The sequence below is a fragment of the Mastigoproctus giganteus genome, chromosome 1 (assembly GCF_048544385.1).
Source record: "Mastigoproctus giganteus isolate SK-2022 chromosome 1, ASM4854438v1, whole genome shotgun sequence".
In the NCBI taxonomy this organism is placed as follows: Eukaryota; Metazoa; Arthropoda; class Arachnida; order Uropygi; family Thelyphonidae; genus Mastigoproctus; species Mastigoproctus giganteus.
Genome location: NC_143575.1, coordinates 49,329,829 through 49,352,747, shown reverse-complemented (window position 1 = coordinate 49,352,747; position 22,919 = coordinate 49,329,829). Strand labels below are relative to the sequence as shown.

Genomic DNA, 22,919 nt, shown 5'->3' with positions numbered 1-22,919 from the left:
AGAACAACCATTGTTTTCTCTTTAATGCCATCAATACTAGAGAATCTTCTTTTGACTTTTCTCAAGTTTCAAAACTTCAGTGAAAAGGAAGCCAGAGTTATAATCACTTATCTACACCACTACGATACATTTCCACTTTCAGGTAAATTCATTCAATAAAGAATAACAATAAATCAAACTGGTAATTTGTTACTTTATTCAGCTACTCATACATTTTGTGTAATATGCTAATGTAATTTGTATACTATCTGTATACATATTTTCATAATATTGTACAATCATTATTATATCTATGGTTGCTAACCTATAACCCATGGTTCCTCATCTATAATCTCTTGCTTAGTCTCCTGCCATCTCAAGATTACAGTGCCATGTCCTCTTCATTGTTTCTCTTCTATAATCCTCTGAATTACTCAAAGTGATTAATGTTACAAATGTGAGTGGCTATTTCAATGAAACTGTTGAAATTAGTTATATAAAAACAGTGCACATATCTAGATTTTCGTGGGACACAATGCAACCATAATACAAGTAACCACACAGGAATCATCTGTGACACGAGCTGACAATTCCTTACATTAATTCTCATTCTCTTTGTTTTTGTGTGCAAAATCCATGACAGTTATCCATCTGTATGAAAAATAACTAATTTCAATTATGTTGATACACCATATGAGATAAGGAGCAATCATATCAGCTCAAACTCTCAACCATGGTCTCATTAATTAAGGAATAATCTCATTATATGATGGTGACCTTAAACATGACAGATATTAGAACCTACAGTAAAGTGCCACCAAGCCATCCACCCCAATGCTTGAGTCCATCTCCCAGCATCAGATGTTGTTGTTGTTTGTTATTTAGGAGCATTAGCAACTAAGGCCATATTGCTCCGGGATATGCAGTGGTCATTCCCTGACCTTTCCGCATCCTCCATATTTGGTGGTGACGGGCTCCAACCCCGGTCTAATCAAGAAGCGTGTGCTACGCACTGCTGCTCCTTCCCACCTGGCTACGGAGGCGCCTTCCCGCCTCAGACAACACAACATTTCCAGCAGAGTTCATCATCCCACAGAAAATAGCTACAGTAGAATGCCGATTGTGTGTCAGGGTACAGGACCCATGATGGATAATAGAATAGACTGATAATAAAATGTGTACATTTAAAACATTACACATACAATAGGCTGTATCATCTAACTTGTTTATTTTATTACACAATACATAACCTAATGAAATTTAATCATTTTTTTTTTACTGGGTCATCAAAAAATCATAGTGCAGATATCTACACACATAGTTATTTTTTAACTTACATTGGTCTAGTAATGGCATAAAAAAATTTAGAAGAAAACAATATTACCTACATACAACATTGTTCTAGTGTCATTAAAGAAATTTAAAAGAAAATAATATTACATAATTAAATTTCTTTTCTAAAAAAAATCAGTCAATTTCTTTTGTTTCATTACCCCCTCGAGCCTTTTGGGAGGCAGTGTTATGAATTTTACGCAAAACCCCAGGGGCTCAACGTCTGATGAGTATGGGCTTGGCACACCTAGGGTCCTGAACTGGATATCATCATTCTTCTCTTTCCTTGGTGATTCCCTTCTACTTCTTACTCTTGTTTGTTCTCTCTCTCTCTCTCTCTCTCTCTCTCTCTCTCTCTCTCTCTCTCTCTCTCAGAATTTTTTTTTTTTTTTTTTTTTTTGGCTGGTGCAGCAAAAGCTAAAGGCTTCCTTACACCATATGGCTAATAATAATAATAAAAGTAACACTTACGTAGCATCTACTTCTTGTTATACCGTGAACCACTTAATGCACTTTGACAACATAGTTTCAACTTCACAGTGGATAATTATGTTTGTTGCTCCACCAGCATCAGCCTTTTCTTCTTCAGTTTCAGAATCATCTGAAATTGTCATCACTCTGCACAATTTCATTGTCGTCTAAAATTTTGCATCCGATATCCATTTTGTCCATATCCAGCCAATCATTTACTTCCTCCATCAAAATATTTTTAAAACCAGGAACACTTGAACATAACTGCAAAATTTCAGTTTCTTTTGGAGCGGTTTCTGTATCGCTTGAATATATTTCTGGCCACAACTTACACCAGCTTCTTTGTATTGTTTGAACTGGAACATCATTCCAGGCATCAGCAACATTGAAAATTGCATCTTTTATAGTGTAGCTTTTCCAGAACTATCACATCTAATTTATTTTCTGCCAAAAGAAGATTTTGAATGAACATTTTATGATAACAACGTTTCATACTCTCAATCACGCCTTGATCCATCGGTTGAATGAGAGATGTCATGTTTGCTGGCAGAAAGTGGCAAGTATCTTGCCATCACTGCTTTTTAAAATCACATACATGTATGGGATGAGTAGGCACACTGTCCATCAGTAGCATTGCATATTGTGGTAAACCTTTTGATGTCAAATGTGATCTTACACATGGTACAAATATTTTATGAAACCAATCATGAAATATATCTTGGCTCATCCACACATTGTTTTGTGAGAAATATTTAACTGGCAAAGCATTTAAATTAATATGTTTAAATGATCTAGGCTTTTTTGGTTTTCCTATAACAACCAAAGGCAATTTATGACTACTGCTGGCATCAGCACATACCATTATAATGATGTGATCTTTTTGCATCTTATATCCCAGTGCCATATGTTCAGTCATTGAGGCCAATGTCTTGTGAGGTAGTGCCTTCCAATTAAGGCCAGTCTCAATTGCAGTTGTACATTTGGTCTTTAACCAAACTTCGATCATCTATTTCCTTCTGCAGTTTTTCATGATTAACAGGAACTACTGTGCTATCTGCACTTAGCTTCTTACCCTGGATCAACAACTGTAGAATACTATGGCGGAACTTAAATTTATCCAACAATCCGATGCTTGCCTTGAATGAAGGATCTCTGCCTAGTTTTTTTTATTTTTTTTTTTTATTGATTTCAGTGGCTTTTTTGATTATTATAGGTCCCGACAATGGAATTCCTTGGCCATGTTTTTGAACAAACCTTCGAAACATTGCAGTATTCAATTGTTCATTTTTAGCAAGCTTCATTGTTTTACGACTTTTAACATTACCGTCAGTCAGGCCAGGCAAGTCTACGGTCAACGTGCTGAGACCATTACCAATGCTGCCGACAACTACACCCTGAAGTACCTCCTAGTCATCTCATCTCGATCAACTCTGCCAGGGGGCATTCGACACATTTATGATGGCCAAGCGTTCTCAGACGGCTGAGACACACTGACACACTGGGAGTTCAGTGTGTCTCAGATGGCTGAGACACACTGAACTCCCAGGAAACCTCTACAACTGCATTGCCAGCTATCTCAGTGACAGGAGCATTGTGGTTCAAGCACGCTTCTCCAGTGTGGAATGTCGTGTCCACAGAGGTTGCCCTCAGGGCTCTGTCCTGAGCCCCCTTTTTCTGAAACCCTGTACTTGACGAGCTTCTTAATACTGACTTAGGCAATGTCCAGACCTTTGCATACGCTGATGATCTCTCCCTGATCCTGGCAGGGGACTCCAGGGCTCAACTTGAAGTATTTGCCAACAGAGCTCTTACTACTCTGCAAGACTGGGTCTGGAAAAACCCAAACAACTGAGCATCTCATCTACAAAAACCAAATCTAGTAGTAGTAGTGGCATGTGATGCAAGAAAGCAAATGTATGAGCTTATGCAGCATCAGCCAAAAAAAAAAAAATTACACCATTCCCTCCAAATGCCTGTCCAGTTCCTCCTTAAATTTATTCAACCTATCAACTTCCACAACGACAGATGGAAGTTTGTTCCAGCAATTAACCACCAGCTGGCTAAAGGCAACTTTCCGCACATCTATTCTACATGTCTTTTCTTAATTTGAATTTATGCCCCCTTAGGTTCGTAAGTTGAACAAGTGGAAAGATCCCATCAGAATTCAGCATATTCAACCCATTCAAGGACTTATACACCTCAACCAGATCACCGCACAGGTGCCTAGTCTCCAGCCACTGCAATTTGCAGAACTTAAGCCTCTCTTGGTAAGAGGATCCCTTCATTCCCCTCACCAATCATGTTGCTCTTCTCTGTACATGCTCAAGTAAATCTACATCCTTCCTAAAATGAGGCCTCCAGACCTGTACGCAGTACTCAAGGCGTGGCCTGACCATTGCCTTATACAGAGGAATAATCACCTCCTTTTCCCTGCTAGCAAAATTCCTATATATCATTGACAAAACCCCATGATCTGCCCTGGCAGCATGTCTGCATTGCTCAGAAAACTTCATATCTGCCTGCACAATTACTCCCAGGTCTTTTTCATTTTCTACCACCTTAAGTGTAGTACCACACAGTTGGTATGTTTCTCTAGGGTTACTTCTACCCATATGCAGTACTTTGCATTTGTCGAGGTTAAACTTCAGTTGCCACTTCTTAGCCCATCTGCCCAAATTATCTAAATCCTGTTGCAGTAGCACACTGCCATTACTGTCATTAACAACCCTGCCAACCTTTGTATCATCTGCAAACTTCGACACTAAGCCTGATATACCTTCATCAATATCATTGATAAATATACAAAACAACAGTGGACCCAACACCAAACCCTGTGGGACTCCACTAATAACATTAGTCCAAGAAGAGCAGCACCCATTGATTACCACCCTCTGTCTTCTCGCACTTAACCATCCTTTTATCCATTGTAGCAACTTACCCTTAATACCATTCTGCTCCAATTTGTACAATAGTCTTCCATGCGCAACAGTATCAAAAGCTTTCCTGAAATCCAAATATATGATATCAAAATTATTTTTTGCATCCAGTTCCTTTGTAACCACATCATAATATCCTATCAAATTTGTCAGACAAGACTTTCCCTTAACAAAATTGCTGCAGTCTTGTCTAGATGATCCTGCAATGCATCTTTAACCAGCGACTCCATTATTTTACCCGGAACAGAAGTTAAACTAACTGGTCTGTAATTACTCGTGTCACCCTTCGATCCCCCTTTGTGAATTGGGGATACATTTGCACATCTCCAGTCTGTGGGAACCTCCCCTGAGTCCAAGGATGCTCTCATAATTATGGCTAAGGGTTTGCTTAGTTGCTTTGCCGCCTCCTTTAACATAACTGGATAGATCCCATCCACCCCAGGTGCTTTTCTTACGTTTAACTTCAACAGTTTCTCTTCCACTTTGCTCTCAGTTATTACATCTATTCTCCTGAAGGGCTGTCTAGATCCGCTGAGGCCGCCTCAGATCAAGATACATGGCACAACCATCAAGCTTGTTACCCAGCTGAACTCCTTGGCATTATCATCGACAGCTAACTAACATTTCTCCCACACCTTAACTACCTACAGAAGAAAATAAGAAACTACATTCCACTGGTTGCCAAGGTGATCTGCCGAGATTGGGGGCTCAAAAAGTGCAGGCTAGCATAGTTCTATAAAGCCCTAATGATACTGGCCATCACCTACACTTCTGGCATATGGTTCACCAAAGCTGCCACCGTGGTAGGACAAAAAAAAAAAAAAAAAAAACTGAACATCATTCAGCAGCCAATTCTCCTTACAATAACAAGAGCATGCTGCACCTCCAGCATGCATGCTCTACAGGTCCTCGCCAGTGTACTGCCCCTGGACCTTGTGGGGATGCTGTATCAGCTCAGCAGAGAAAAGCCTACCACCTTCATTGATTTTACCACAGACCCTGCTAACACCTATTCTGGAAAAAAAAAACCCCACTGCTAACCTACTTACAACAGACCTGGCAAGCTAGGTGGTCTGAATCCACCAAAGGAGCCATCACCTGCAAATTTGTACCAGACATATGCAAAGTATATCCTAAATCACCATCCTGGTTCTCCCCAGGCCTTCTAACCACGTACCTCCTAACAGCGCATGGTCCCTTTCGCAGCAAACTGAACCTTCTTGGACTCTCCAACAGCTCCCTTTGCACCTGTGGTGCCCAAGAAGACCTGGGACCACTTGATGCATGACTGCCTACTATATGATGGCCTTAGATCTCTCATCACACAAATCCATTTCATCCCAGAAGACCAGGAGCAACATCTCCTGGAAGACCACCACACCTATACAGCCTTCTCTAACTTTGCCCAGGGAATCTTCACAAGGCAGAAAACCCTGCCACAACCTCAGAATCAGACTCAACCAGATAATGATACAGCGTAACTAGCCATGTGTAAGGACCACTACTCGCTTCAGCGTACTGAAATCCCTGTGAAGACTTCCAATCTGCACAATAATCATGCTTTTATAATGCAGCCTCAACATCACCTCCATCTACCACAACTGCCACTCTGGCTTCGCCTCCCACCAAGTTTACTCACCATTGAAATGACTCCACTACCTGGACGGGACCTGTCTGTCCCAGGATTGACACTACTTGGATTTGACCTTCTCGGACTGAACTCTACCAACTATGCCTTCACACAGCATTGCTGCCAGTGCCATGTGGCGATCCTGAACCCATGCTCAGCCCTGTTTCTCCCCTGGCAGGGGGAGGTGATGATTCCCTTATCCACACCCCCTTGCCACCCCCTCTTTCCTTCTGGTGGGGCATGGGTCTGCCTCACTGATTTTGGGGTCATCTACTCTATCGACCCTATACTTCTGTCTCTTACTCCCCCCCCAGCCTTCAGTCTTCCTTCCCTCTCTAGCTTCCCAACTAGCATTCAACCCATGTCAAAATTATCTTAGCCCTACACCCAAAATTCTTAATTCTACAAAATTATCTTAGCCTTAGAACTCCCCCCTCTTTTTTTTTAGGTCATAGCCACTGAAATTTCAGGAAATTAGATGGCAGGACTTACAACCTTCTTTAAAAATATGAGTTTACATGGTCTGCCACCACGTTGCTTAGTGTGGGCAACGTTGGACCTCAGCAGAGATCCAGCAGCTAAATGGGCAGATGAACAACGGTACATGACACGACACTACACCCAACAATATCCATACACTTTTAAATCTCTGGCCTTTACAGCGTACTGTAACACATGACAATGTATACCATGCAGAGATGGGGGGAACCTCTGGCGCCATTAGACCCTAAACACACTTTACACTTGCCATCAGTGGTTTCCATTTTCAACATCTGGTTTTCAATTTTGTCTGCATCACGCTTTATATCATTTACTGTTCTTCCTACTCCATAAACCGATGCTATACTTGTAGCACTTTCACCTTTCCTCAGACAATTGATTATTTCAATTTTTGTGATAATCTTAACACTACTCGCTTACATTTCTCTGTCATTTCAATGGGTTTACTGAATAAAAATTATTAAAATATGAAACAAGAGGTTAAAGTACAACCATATACAGTGAGTTATAAACAAAGACTGTGACACATGGCACCAATATCACAATGCATTACAGCATAGTAGGGTTAAGTGACAGTTAACAGACTGGTGATAAATAGGGTGATGGACAATCAAAGTTCTACTGTATATTTGGCAAATCGATTGTCAGGGATATGGGAACCATTGTGTAAAAAGGACCAGGGTATGTCTGCAAGGGGCTAAAGTTGATGTAGAGCAGACCATCTCTTTAAATGGCACAAAAGGTGATATTACTGTACCCACTGATACTAATGATATTAAGAGTAGGAGATCTGAGGACTTAATTAACAAGTACACAGCAATGTTAAGAAAAAGTTGCAATTTAGGACTGAAATTGAGTGTCCACAATTCTACCTAGAAACAACAGGAGGGAATACAAGATGAGAGCTTTGTCAATCAATTTGGCCCTAGAGAGAGTGTGCAAGGCTCATGGGGTACAATTTTTCCCAGCATGGTCTGTGCTCATTAATAGGAGACACTATTTCTACATGGATGGATCGGAGGGGTGCAAAAATATTTGCTGTGCTATTGAAGCAGTGTTCAGTGGGGTGGAAAAATTGCTAACTGGGAGGATACAGACTAACAGATTAGTGGTAACCACGGGCAGAGGTGAGGGCAATTCTTGCATTGCTTCTATCGGAACATGCGGCAGCCTGGAAGCAAGGTGTTGAGGATTTCAAGACCTGATGGGGGGCCCCCCTCATGGAATAAGCATACATACAAGCTGTGTTATGTTTACTAAGAGTAAAAAGCAGCTGCATGTATACTTGCATGTACATTAATGTTTGGAATGCAGTAAATAAATTTGCTTAATATGAGTACTGATTAAGTCATCAAATGCAGACATTGTAGAGTTATCAGAGACGTGATGTCACTCGGTTATAAGTGAATTCAGAATTTGAATATGGGGAGTACAATGTGTAAAAAGGGACAGACATGAGGAGGAGGGGGTTATGCTTAGTTAAGAAGCACAAAATCAAAAGGCAGTGCATCCACTGGACATGGCTGACCAGTGTAATGTTAAATCAGTTTGGTGTGACAAACACTGCAAAAACAAAAATGCGTGTTATAGGCCTAATGATTCGTAATGAGCAACTATGCAGACATACAGAGGTGGGCCAGTAAATCAGATTTTTTTTTATAATAGGAGAATTCAACTTTCAAATATGACTGAACCTTTTGGGTTAGTCACTCACACAGCAAGATTTTGTAGATTTATTGGATGACTGTTTTCTACACTAGCATGTTAGAAAGTCAACAAAAGAAAGCAATACAGTACTCTTGATCTGATTATCAGAAGTGACTCTTCATGGATTAAAAATATGAAGATCCACACTAGGTGACAGTGATCAGTGTATTGATGTGGGAGTTACTTAAAGATGTAACTAGTATCAAGAGCAAAAGGAGTGGCTGCTTTCATAAAGGTAACTACAAGCAGTCAGTTTTTAAATTCTATGCAAGGGGCCAACCAATGGCTACTAAATAGGAAGCATTCAAGGATGCAATTGGAGAATGCTACAAGGCTTTTTATACCAACTAAAAGATATTGTTCAAGGCTTAGACCTAAACAAATGTGAAATAAACTGATAAGACTTGTGGCAGAGAAGAAAAATGCATGGGATGCACACACTCATGAGCCAAAACATTATGACCACTTACCTAATAGCATATTGGTTTATCTTTTGCCGTGATTGTCATCTGCACCTGGTGGAATGCAACATACTGTCATCAGCAAAACTATGGATAGGAGTTCCTGTCAGTAGAAGGTCATTAATATGTAAGATGAAAAGAGTGGGAGAAAGAACTTGAACCTTGAGGAACTCCTGCATTAGTGGAGAAGTTAGAAGACAGAGAGCCATCTACCATCACCCACACTGAGCAGTCAGAAATAAAACTGGATACCCAAATACAAAAAACAGTTGGCAAACCAAAAGATGGAAGCTTATTTAAAATACCTTTATGCCAAACATGATCAAAAGCTTTTGGAATGTCAAGAGCAACTGCTTGAGTTTCAAAATTTTCCACTGAATTCTATTGAGTGAGAGATTATCAATGGGCACTACTCTTCTTGGACTAAAATTATTAGTGGAGACCCCCAGGGTTCAGTGCTAGGCCCATTGTTGTTTTCTACATTTATTAATGATATTGATAAGGGCATATCACACTTAACATCTGTACACTACTGAAACCAGATCTAGACAAATTATGTAGATGGACTGAGAAGTGGCAATTGAAGTTTAATATCGAAAAATGCAAGGTACTTCATATGGGTAGCAGTAATCCCAGATTAACATACTGTGTGGTAACACACTCGAGAAAGTGAGAATGAAAAAGATCTGGGGGGGGGGTGAGTAATTGTGCAGTTATATATGAAGTGCTGAGCAGTGCAGGCAGGCCACCAAGACAGCTCATGGGTTTTGTTAATGATATACAGGAATTTTGCCAGCTGGTATAAGGATGGTTGGTTGGTTGTTTTGTTGTTTACTGGCACATTGACAACGGAGATCATAGTGTGCCAACTGGTATAAGGAGGTAATTATTACACTGCATAAGGCAATGGTCTGGCCACATCTTGAGTACTTGCATACAGGTCTGGAGACCTCGTTTTAGGAAAGACACATACGTTGGAATGGGTGCAGAGAAGAGCAACGAAAGTAGTGAGGGAAACAAAAGGTAGTTTTACCAGGAGAGGCTTTAGTTCCTGAAAACTGCAGTACCTGGAGACTAGGCACCTTCCAGGAGATCTAATTGAGGTGTTTAAGGATGTGAATGAATTGAGTAAGTTCAATGCTGATGGAATTCTTCCTCTTGCTCAGACTACACATATGACAGGGCATAAATTCAAATTTTCTCAGTTTGAATTTATGCCCTGTCATATGTGTAGTCTGAGCAAGAGGAAGAATTCCTCTTGCTCAAAGGATGGTTGCAGGGTAGATATGTGGAAATTTGCCTTCAGCCAGGAGGTTGTTGATAGTTGCAACAAACTGCCATCTAGTGTTGTATAGGTGGGTAGTTTGAATAAATTCAAGGAAGAGCTAGACACTTTTTGAAGGGATAGACAGGTTATATGGGAAGTGGTGGCTTTTTTTTTTTTTTTTTTTTTTTTTTGCTGCTGATGCTGTATAAACTTGCTTTCGTGCATCATTTTCCACCATTAATATTAATACTAACATTCAGGGGTTTTTAACTATAGCTTGGGATTAGTGAAAGAGATATGAATCCAATAATTAACCATCTCAATTATTCATAGGTGTATTTACTGCTTTAGCAACAGGTATTTCACGATAACTATTGCTACACCACAAACCTCACAGATAGAAAAAATTACTTCCAAACTTCTGGCATGACATGAGTCACATGGGAAAAGCCTTAGACAATGAAAACATGGAAATACCAATTTTAGCTAGAAACCAAATGATGATACTGTCTTTTGACATGAAAAATATAATTCCGATGGGCAATATGGACAAACCACATACTGTGAAGCACACATTACATTGAATAAACCCATGAGCTATTTACAGCAAGTCCCACCAGAAAAGACAAGGAACAAATCCTCCTACATGACAAAGCAAGCCTGCATGCCAATTTGCAAACAAAGAAGTAACTGCAAAACTGTGTTGGACTAAGTTTTGCCCCATTCACTATACAGCCCGGTCCTGTTTCTTTGGACTTGCAGCTTTTGTTTCCATTGGATGATGCACTGGATGAAGTTTTTTACTTCAACAACAAAGTCACTAAAGTAAAAAAAAAAAAAAAAAAAGTAGCTAAAAGGAGTGTGACTGAAAAGAATGTCTACTGACATGGGATGCTAACTATTTTTGATCTCTTTTGACTCAAAATCTCTTTATCTCCTTCTACCAGATTCATTTACTGTATTTTCTTTACAAATCAGTCATTGTATTGTAATTATTTGTTTCTATAACCCTTTATAAAATAAAGAAAATCATTAATAACCAGCCCCTAAACTACCTTAAAACTTTGCACGTAACCATACATCTGATAGAGTCTACTTTTTTTACTTTTTTTTGTGTTATTTTTACTGTGTTTTGAATTGGGATCATATCTCCCATGTACCCTTTCCCCAGCAACTTTCTCTAAGTGACTATGCAGTAATTTTTTTTTCCTTTTAAAAAATATCACAGGAGCAATGGCATCTGTATTTTCTATAATTGCTTGACATTTACAGACATTCCTATCCATCAACTGGCATCCCTCTACCCATCCCACCGGCCCAGCTTCACCTTTACATCTACAATACTGTAAATAATTCGGTCAATTACACTAGTAGTGTATTTTCTGAAAAATGTGTTTCAGAATGTGCCATTTCTAGATGAAAGGTGCATAACTGATAGGAGCAAAGCATAAAGAGAAACAAGTGGAGGGGACTAACAGATACAGTGTAAGCAATTTCAGGGAAGGAAGAGAGATAAATTATGTAAATGATAACAAATAAAGGACCAGTTGCCAATTCATCAACAAAAGATGAATAGTAGTTGTGTTACATTTAGGGAAGCAACGAGGGATAGAGATTAATAAGATTACTATAAGAATTGTTTCCCTAAATTCATAAGGAATCTTCTTGTTTATGTTGCTCATACTGGAACAAATGCATTTACCATGAAAAAAATTCGGAGAAATTAACAGTTCTTAATATTTGAAAGGGTTTGATCAAGTACGCACAAAGGCCCTCCTAGTAAACTTCATCTCATGGAAGTTTACTAGGAGAGCTATAGAGCTAACTACTATAGGCCACCGTAGCAGAGTGTCATGTGCGAGGGAACATAAATATGTGCACCTTGAGTGACCGCAGTTTAAGCCCATGACTACTAAATATGGTGCTGTTTTTTGTATTCTCTCTCTCTATCTTGTGAACTCCTTTGACCATGTGGTTGTCCCCGAGTGTAAACAGAATATTTACAAATTTTTTATGTGCAATTGCTTTTTATTTTTTATTGCTGGAGTAGCATGATGGTTTGTTCTTTCGAATAACCCTTTCCTTTTGTTTTCCTTTTTTTTTTTTTATGATGATGGGCTGCATTGGAAATTTACTGAGATTCTGCAGGCCAAGTAAGGGATGGTTGGTTTAAATGTTTCTTTTGCTCAGTAAGAGATAATGAAAACCCATAATGTTTTCCTTAAAAAAAAAAAAAAAAAAACTAACTAAACTGAAGCATTTAACATTAATAAGAAATGTATATTTTTAAATTTAATTAAAAAGATCAATAAAAAAAAATAAACTACCACCATCTAAACTTCTAGAAGTAAATCTCTAATCTTTGATATATAAGAGACAGCTTGCAGCTGTCTCTTGTATATCAAAACATTGGGCGCATGCTTATTCAAACAGCCTTGAAGCTTTAGTTCCATATTTTGCCTCTAGGATGTCTAATTTCAGGAGCAATGATTTTTCAAAATTATTTTGCAGGTCAAGTAAAACCTTGACAGGGCCTATGGCCAGCATCCATGCCATACCTTGTACATCTGATTTAGATGATAGTACTTTGCAGCACAAATAGCTCTCCTAGAACACAAATAATAAATAAATTTGTGGATTCTCAATATAGTGAAGATAACTCTATACCGAAGCCAGAAAAATACACCCTTCACTAGTTTATTAAAATGTTTTTTTAAGAATTTAGCAGAAAGCATTAACTGGGTCTAATAACCATTTAAATGCTCAAGTAAAAATAACATGATCTCTAGATTTATTTATTTGATCATTTATTTATTATTATTTTTTTGGCTGGTGCAGCATTAAGCTATAGGCTTCCTTGCACCATGTGGCCATTACTAATACTAAAGATCCCTTTCTGGGCACAAAACCAATATATACTTCCCTAAATAACTGAAAACTCAGTTTTTTTTTTATTTCACTCTTTAGAATTTTTTCTTCAAAATAAATTCTAAATTTTGTTCAAATATGTCTTATCACCGAATACTGTTCCTACATCTGGGATGAATATAGACAATAAATTGTCTATATTAAACAATTAACACCAATCATCCCAATTATTTCCATTCGCAATCATATAGACATTCAGTTTCTGATGTACATTTTTTTGTATAAGTCAACCTTGGGCGCCTCCGTAGCCAGGTGGGAAGGAGCAGTAGTGCGTATCACATGCTCCTTGATTAGACCGAGGTTCGAGCCCATCACCATCAAATACGGAAAGGTCAGGGAATGACCACCGCATATCCTGGAGCAATATGGCCTTAGTTGCTAATGCTCCTAAAAACCAAAAAAAAACAAAAACCAAGTCAACCTTTGAAGCACTAAAATTTTTAAGGTCAACTTATATTGTAAATCTATTGGTATTAATTCATGTCTTTCTAATATGGTGCAAAAGCCTTTTAATTCAAGTTTAGGATTTTATACTCAGTGTGTGTGACCTTCACCAAAGGTTACATTGTTGCTCACCTTTCAAAACCCAAATATTTGTTTATCTTCTTTATCAGATGAAAACAGTTAATAGAATTTCATCAGGGGATATGTTTTTGGTTTTAATTTGAGTTCTTGAAGAAAAAAAAAAAAGCAATCTTGAAAGTTTACTAGACAGTAGTACTTAATGCAGATTTTACTCAAATACACCACTATATGAGATGCAAAAGAGAGGTTAGCTTAAAAGATAAGAAAGGGATCAAATTATATGATCAAGAAAGAATTTAAGACAAAAAAAAATTAGAAGTTGACTTTTATGCACTGGAATATACAATAATTCCTCTAATTCAAATCAAAATGGTTACAGCAGTCACTCAGTCAATTAACCAGCCAGAAACCTTTCACTGTTGAAATAGTAATAGCAGTAGTAAATGGCAAATGATGCAAGAAAGCAAGCTTTTATAGCATCAGCAAAAAAAAAAAAAAAAAAAAAAAATACACACTTCATCCATCCATACCCACCAAGAATTTGCCTAGTTCTTCCTTGAACTTATTCAAAATTTCCACAACAACAGATGGAGTCTATTCCAACAATCAAATACGTGTTGATTGAAGGCAAACTTCCTCACATCTATCCTTCAACTTAAGTTTATGTCCCCTAATGGTGTGCAGTCTCAGCAAGCAGAATAATGACATTCACATTCAGCTTTACTTAATCCAATCAAACCTTAAACACCTCAATCAGATCACACCACAGGTGTCTAGTCTCTAGATGCTACAATTTTCAGAATAAATAATATTTTTAAAATATATATGATAAAAATAAATACAGAAGACTTTCAGAATAATGGCACCTTCAGGAATTCAAGGTGCCATTACTTCAATTGTTCCATTATCTAGGTTTTTTATTTTTAATATATTTAATGTAGAAATAATGAGGATAAATAAGAAATAGATTAAGAATGCAATTTTATTAACTGCACATGAAAGCATAAAAATTTTGACAATCCAATGTTATATTTTGCCATTAATATACTCCTGTTTACGCTCTGTTATATCAAGTTTAATCTGTGTGGTAGCACACAGTGGGTATTGTCACCATCCTCCCCATACCAGGTGGAAAGGGCATGGGTTCAAATCCCATCGATGATGCAGGGAACTTTTATGGGCTTTTTTTCACTGTGGCTGAGTTAGTCAGTCTCAGGCGTAGATAGCAAGGTTTCCATCCCCCCAAGAAACTGGGGTTTTTCATCCAGAAAAACAGGCAAATTGACCAGAGAACACACGAAATTTACAGACACAATACACAAAAGGTATATGAATTAACTTTCCAAGTGACCCTAATGTAATAGTTTGGATTATATCAAGCTTGTCACTAAGCTTTAATGTTGTTGTTCTTTTCTTCTCTGTATAAGGTTTATTAACTTTAGGAGCTATAGTGAAGGTTTTTAATTTAAAATAAATGTAAAACAGCAGTATAATCCATGATATCAGTGCAGAATTCACTTTCAAAATGGTGAACGTGAACAGATACAGTAATCGCATGACTTGCCATTTTCTTTTTTTGGCACTGCAAGACATCTGCATCGTATGTAACATCCAATCTCAATGTGCCGTTAGCTCGAATGTTCCATTATTTGTGGTGCTGTTATTTCGACAGTCTACTGTAATAAAAATTAATACTGACTGAACAATTTTTTTTGCTTCATTCATTTCATGAACCTGTTCTCTGCGGCAAATCTGCTCCTTGTGTGTGTGTGTGTGTGTGTGTGTGTGTGTGTGTGTGTGTGTGTGTGTGTGTGTGTGTGTGTGTGTGTGTGTGAGATGCTGGGACCATTTTTTTTTTTTTTTGTATTTATTAATGATATTGTTGAAGTATGCTTCTGCAACAGAAACTAGGCAGATGGGCTGAAGAATGGCAATTAAAGTTTAACATTGAAAAATGCTAAAGCACTGCATATGGGTAACCCAATGCTAAAGCACTGCATATAGGTAACCCAATGCTAAAGCACTGCATATAGGTAACCCAAGAGTAATTACCAACTGTGTGGTACTAGAACACAAGGTAGTGGAAAATGAAAAACCTGCAGGTAATTATGCATTCAGATATGAACATATCTGACAGGCTGTCAGGAACAGCTCATGGGGTTTTGTCAATGATATACAGGAATTTTGGTAGCAGGAAGATGGAGGTGATTATCTCATTGTATAGGGCAATGGTCATGCCACATCTTGAGTACTGTATACAGGTAGGTCTGGAGGCCTCATTTTAGGAAGAACGTAGAGCTGCCTGAACAGGTATAGAGAAAGGCAACAAGATTGATGAGGAGAACAAAGGGATATTTTTACCAAGAAAGTCTTCAGTTCTGTAAATTGCAGCACCTGGAGTCAAGGCACTTGCAAGGTGATCTAACTTAAAAGCTTTGAATGGATTGAGAAAGTTCAATGCTGATGGGATTCTTCCTCTTGCTCAAACTGAGGAATGATGGTCACAGAAGAACGTGAATATGCAGAAGTTTGCCTTTAGTCAGTGGGTGGCTGACTAAAGTCTTCTCCCATCTGTTGTTGTGGAAGTGGACAGCTTGAATAAATTCAAGGAAGAACTAAAACTATTGGAGGATGGATAGGTGAAATGGGAAGATTTTTTTTCTGATGATGCTGTATAACATGCTTTCATGCTTCATTTACCATTACTAATAACAATTTCTGATTACAACTTAACGTTTTACTAGCAAAATGTAAATTTTCAATTTGTTTAATTTGTCATTAAGTAACTTTATGAAGTTAAGAAAAAAAATTGTAAAAAGGTGGCACATTACAATTTTTTATTAATTTGAATGGAAAAAATTGCAATATTTTTCCTATATGACAGTGTTTTCATGGTATAAAAATTGTATCTCTATTCAGTACCATTTATGATTCTGCATATTACATTAACTATCAGCATACTAATTTCACTATTGGAGTGCATATTGTATAATATATGCCTTAATCTTGGAAAGTGAATGATACAATGACACCTGTGGCCATGTTATGATGGAATCTGGAAAGTAATTGCATCCAGAGGCTACAAAATGAGTGGGACCTTTTTATGCAGTTAAAAAAGGCAAAATTTTCTGGTTTTCACCCAAGCACTTAAAAGTTTTGATGTGGCCCAGATAACATGCCTTGTAAAAAGAAAACTTGAAGTCTAAAATGTATGCCATATCTTATACTATGTACAAAGAATGCATTTTTACTGCAAATGTAAAAACACACACACACTGGATTATTATTAGTAGTATTGGTATTATAAGGCTAAATGATGCAAGGAACACTTTTTCTGCATATTCCAAAAAAAAAAGGGGGGGGGTGATTATTCATCATTCCCCCTGCTTTACTGAATAAATGAAAAAAAAAAAAAAAAAAATTTACAGTCTACCCAAGTGACTATCCAATTCTGCTTTGAACTTACCTATACCTAACTCTCTGCTTTAACCATTGTGGCAGGCAATTATTAATGCAGTGCAAGAATACAACAATATTGAAAGAACATTTCAACTTCTATTAAGCTAATAAATAGCAATTATCCCAGTAGCCAAACTTTAAGCAATTAATTACCATAATTATTACAGCAGCAAATGATATACTGATTCTAAAATTAGATATATTTGAAAATATATATCTACATTAGAAATAATGATTATCAGTTTCTTTCTACTAATCTAGATTCCCCCACTGTTCGTTCTGATGGACTACTGGACCAGCCTTCAGTCTGGATGCGACAAAGACTCACCAAATGGAGTCCCAATGACGGCACCTGAACTAGACCTTACTGAACATGACCCATCCACCATAGCAGCACTCACACTGCTGGATTTCCAGCAAGTTGTCGGCTGCAACTGACTGGCCGTGCTAGCTGTACCTACCCTGAACTTGCGGGGTATATCTCACTCTCATTTTTTTTTTTTTTTTTTTTTTCCGGCTTTCTTCTGTTTCCTGCCATCCGTTCTTTACTTCCCCCCCCCCCTATTTTTCTCTTACAGAATGATTTTTTTTTTTTTTTTTATTTATTATTATTATTTTTTATTTTTATTTATTTTTTTTTTGTGGGGAGGTGGTTTTCGTCCACCCGCCACCCCACTCTTCTCTCTGGTGAGGCGTTGGGCATGCCACACTGTCATCAGGGGCCATCTTCTCTATTGGCCCCTTTCTTCTGTTTCCTACCCTCCAGTCTTTTTGCCTTCCTCCCTTACTTTTCTCTTGCACAACGTTTTTTTTTTTTTTTTTTAGTTTATATATATATTTGTGTGTGGGTGTGTGTGTATATATATTTTTATATACACACACACTCATGCCCCCACAGGTCTAAATCTAAAAACATCAAAATTACTGCCCGACCTATTTGGCCCTAGAACAAGTTATCAGCGATCATCTCATTCTTAAATCTGGTCCTAGCCACTGAAATCCCAGGAAAGTAGGTGGCAGGACCCGCCAGAGTACTCTAGCTACAGTGGTACACCCGGTCAGCCTCCCCGTGGCATGGTGTGGTAACGTCGGGTCCCACTAGGGGCTCGGCGGCTAATAGACCGGAGGAACAAAGGGCACAACACAATACACAGCACATGACCCCCACACACTTCAAATCTCTGGCCCCGATACAATGTACACCTGCGGAGATGGGAGAAATCCCAGGAGCCGTTAGACACTAACATACCTTATACCTTATAATCTAGATTCCAGATAAGCACAAAAGAAAAAAAAAACTTTTCCCCAGTGATGAAAATAAAATTTGAGTGGAGAGGAATGCGCTTGCAAGTGATGTCAATCATTTATCAGAAAACTGCCCAGCATGATTAATACCTTCTTATTTTTTTTAGAAGTAGGATGGGCACACACAGCATCAGGTTAGCTATTCATCCATTTTCTGCTGCTGAATCTTCTATGAAAAAAGGAAGACTGCTTTTATGCCTTACATTTTGTCTCACAACACACCCAAAATTTCAAATTACATCTGAACCTCAGATCACTGGTCTTTATTGGTAGTATATACTATTTAAATAAAAAAAAGTTGACACTAATTTCATTACACAAAATGTAGAATGATTATTAATGAAAACTATACATTTAAACTTATCAGATATTCATCTCAAACTATTTAGAGATGCAGACTTGCATCTCTTCAAGAATGCAATCATTTTTAAAAATCAACCTCAAACTCGAACGAGGATAACATATCCAGAAGGAAAATAACAGTGCAATTCTGTGGCCTGTTGAACAAAACAACAATGCCAACTGAAACATTAAAAATTTTAGCTAAAAACCTATGGGGAGACTGCTGCATCCAGATCCACTGTATTTAGATGGCATAAATGGTTCAAAATAGAAGATCCAGCACAGAACAAAACACTGTCTAAGGACACTATCTCATAAGCATCCAATAACCAATGGGATTATTGATACAGCATCTGCTGTCATCCTTGAAGACAGATAAATTACAGTCAGAAAACTTGCAGAGGCCTTGAGTATTAATGATGGGTGCACAAAATGAATTTTGTAAGAACATTTAGTAATGATACATGTTTGTTCACATTGGGTCCCTCAACCCCTTAATGTCTGAACAAAGGGCAGGTTACAGTTGATATCTATGTTCACCTCCAAAAAACTTACACCAGAAAAATGAATTTTTAAGAAGAATAATCACTGGTGAGGTGCCTGGTTCCACTGCTCCTAGCTGAATCAAAACAACAACAGTTTGCAGTGGCAGAATCGCATATCTCCACCTCCAAAAAAGGAACATCCATTAAATCTATTAGCAAGAATATGATCTTCACCTTGTTCAATATGAAAGACATTATTTACTCATACTGTAAAAAAAGTACTATACTGTGTCTGAAAAATATTATGGTGATCTCCTAATGAAACTGAATTAGAAAGTGGACCAGAAAAAAAAAAAAAAAACTTGATTTTAAAGTAACTGGATAGTAAGTGGCTATTGCATCACAAGAGTGCGCAACACAACTTTACTTGTTGAGGAAATTCTGCATGAGTTATGACATCAAAATAGTTCTCCACTCCCTAAACATGTCAGATCTTTTCCCTTGTGACTTTTTTCCTATTTCCTAAGCTCAAGAGTGAACTTAAAAGGTCACCACTTTCCATCACACACTGAGCTAAAACACATCACTTGGGGTACCTTACATTCTCTCTCAAAGAATGGCTTCTCTGAAGTATTTATAAAATATGTGGAGGAATGGAACAAGTATACTGAATTAGATGGGAGTTATTTCGAAATGGAATAACCATCAGAGGTTTAATACAGTGTTTTATATTTTTAATTTTGTTTCAATATTTTTAACCCATTCACAAATTTCAAGCTCCAACAAAAAACAAAGTATTCAGATGAGGGAAAAATATCCTTGTTGTTGAATAATAAATGGTGTGGGGTTATATTTCAATGCAGACGTTAAAAATTACATGTGATTCTCAGTTCATTTTCAAAAGGATCAACAAAATCTGACCAGCCGTCTATCTAATTACAAACAAATTTTATATATATGGTGTAATCTATTGCCACTGTTATCCATATTTCATTTGTTTAGCGGGTAATTTTAAGTAACAGCTGAATTATCTCTACTTTATTGTTGAATAAAAATAAACTTTGTTCATACTGGTGAGGTGTTATATTCTATTACAATATTCAAACTTTGCACTTGAGAAAAATCAATAAAATTTGTTCTGTCATCTCCCTTCACTCTTGGACGTGCATTTAATACAAACAAACTAACAAAAAACAAATAAATAAAACGGAGTGAAACCAACAGGGGTTGTCTTTAGTATTTATAGCCCTTTCGTTGCTTACGGTATATTCTTTCTCTTGCCCATTTACCTGATGCACAAATGGCAGATGCAATAATTTATCTGCGTTGTGAATTATCTGATTTAAATTGCCATGTGATATTCGGATATTCTACATTCACTAAAGGGCTGATCGATGTTACATCTTATGAAGTGTGTTCTACAACAGGTTATGTCCCTTTCCAGTTTCCACACTTGTAGTAGTCACAATGACTATTACAAGCCCAACAGCATTATAGGATAAAGAAACGGAATTTTACTTCGTTTTCTAAATGGAAGTCGTCATCATCATAAAAGCATTGTGCTGCAAATTGTACTACTTCAAAAAATACTAATTTTATCAGTGTTACACGAAGCGGCAATTAATAAAATTCAGCAAAATTAAGTTTATTTAAACCTTTGCCAGATAAACAAACCCAACAAGTTAATTCAAAAGATATTATTTATTCTATTCGAAGACCAGAATTACGACAAAAGAAAGAGAAATCGTTATGTACTTGTCTGATTTCTCCACCGGGAAGTATATGTGGGGATATGTCAAGGTTATCACAATTTGCAGTGTATTTACTGGTAAGCGCCTGAGGCTAACTACAGAGATAAAAATTTCGTAAACGAGGAAACAGTAAAATTCTGAGAGATTAATTACTTCATTTCTAAGTTACTTTAAAACATTTTAACTTCAAGTTTTCATTACCATCATCACATATTTTAGCTACATTCGCAATTCATTGATTTCTGTAACATATTTATGCGAACAATTAGACATATATTCACTTTGTGAAGATTTAACGTAAAGCTTCTTTTAACCAAAGCGATTAGAAGGGGAAAAAAGCAAAAACTTAATTCTGAATGTACACCACTTACCTAGAGGAACAAGAATATCAGTTCCATATACATAGATATATATACACGACATAAGCTTAGTAACCACGTGGTACTTTAACTTTACTAGCAACTAGTTCGCATCCCTTGACTCCTTCAAACTTTAATAAGCACGACACGGATCATCCAAAGACACCAAAGACCACGCAACAACCATCACCGCGATACCACCCACCGTTACCTGCCTGCTTGTAGTGTGAATGAGTTCACATCTGCCGGGTGCTTTAGTGCCACCACATCAAAATACCACACAGTTGACGTTTACTTATTGTTATTTCGGCTACGTTGAGTACTCTGCCATCTATTGAACAAATGTGCAACTAAGATATTTTGCTAAAATTTTGGAAAAACAGAAAAGGCTATCGAATTACGTCACGAGGGTCGTGGTCAGGTAAAAATAATATGATGTATTAGGGAAAACGGAGTACCCCCACGAATATTTCGCAGGTTTTTCATTAAAAATAAATAAATAAATTGATAGTTGAATTGTAGTATTTCTTTACCTAATAATAGGGAGAGCATAAAGGTTATTGTTATGAAGTGTTGGGAAAGGGGGAAGGGGATTAAAAAGTAATAAAATTGCATTCCATAATTTGGGATTTACCCTTGGGGAGGGGGATAATAACATTTCCATAAATAATTAATCAACTGATTTATTATTACGCTTCTTAACAAGAAATAACTAGCCTAGTTTATTATGCTTATTATTATAGTTAACACAGTATAACTAAGAATAAATAATTATTACTATTAATGTGATGTTACCACCATTTAAAATTAATATTTAATTATGTTGTTACTTTTTTTTTTGCTAATGCTAAATAAAGATTGAGGTGTCACTTTACGTCTATTACATGATGGTTTACCTATTTTAGCCGGATGAAAAACCTTATATTCTCATTCATCATATCGCCAGAGGTGATGAAAGGCAAACCACACTAGAAGCAGGGCCGTAGTCCGGGTAGGCGTATCCTTCCCGAGAAAACTTTGTGCTGTCCCTAAGTCCATAGTCAAAATACGTTGAAGGGGAAAATGGCCCCGTTATCGCCTGGACTGCAGAGACGTACACTTGTGAACAAGGCACGCATCATTTGCCTTTGCACCATAAACGTCGTCGCTTATTATTTAGTTTATAATGGACTGTTCATATTTCTTCTTAATCGTTATTCTTCTAACTCTAGCCATTTCGGTTAACCGGAATGGCTAGAGTTAAACTTTGTTCTAATTAAAAGTCTCCATCAAAGTCCGGCAAGCCTCCACTGAAATTTGTATTTAGCTACAACCGTGGTAACAGATCGGATAACTGTGCCACGGTGAGAAAAGAGCCGATAAAAATTCTTTCCGGCTTAACAAGATTCAAACCCAGAATTTTCCATATGGTAGAGGATTTGTATACATACATAATGTTCGGGATAAAGCGCCACCACAACTGCGCCATCAGTACTACTTGG

General features: G+C 37.4%; 1 protein-coding gene across 2 annotated transcripts in view; it reads right to left on the bottom strand.

Annotated features, from left to right (window-relative positions):
• LOC150090780 (putative polypeptide N-acetylgalactosaminyltransferase 10) overlaps positions 1 to 21,723 on the bottom strand; it is a 238,742-nt gene extending 217,019 nt beyond the window's left edge. The window contains exon 1 of one of the 2 annotated variants that reach the window (XM_090372664.1): positions 21,451 to 21,723. The gene's annotated coding sequence lies outside the window, so the exon portion shown is untranslated. The remainder of the gene's footprint in view (positions 1 to 21,450) is intronic. The other variant, XM_090372653.1, reaches the window with a different exon arrangement.
• Positions 21,724 to 22,919: the final 1,196 nt, after the last annotated feature.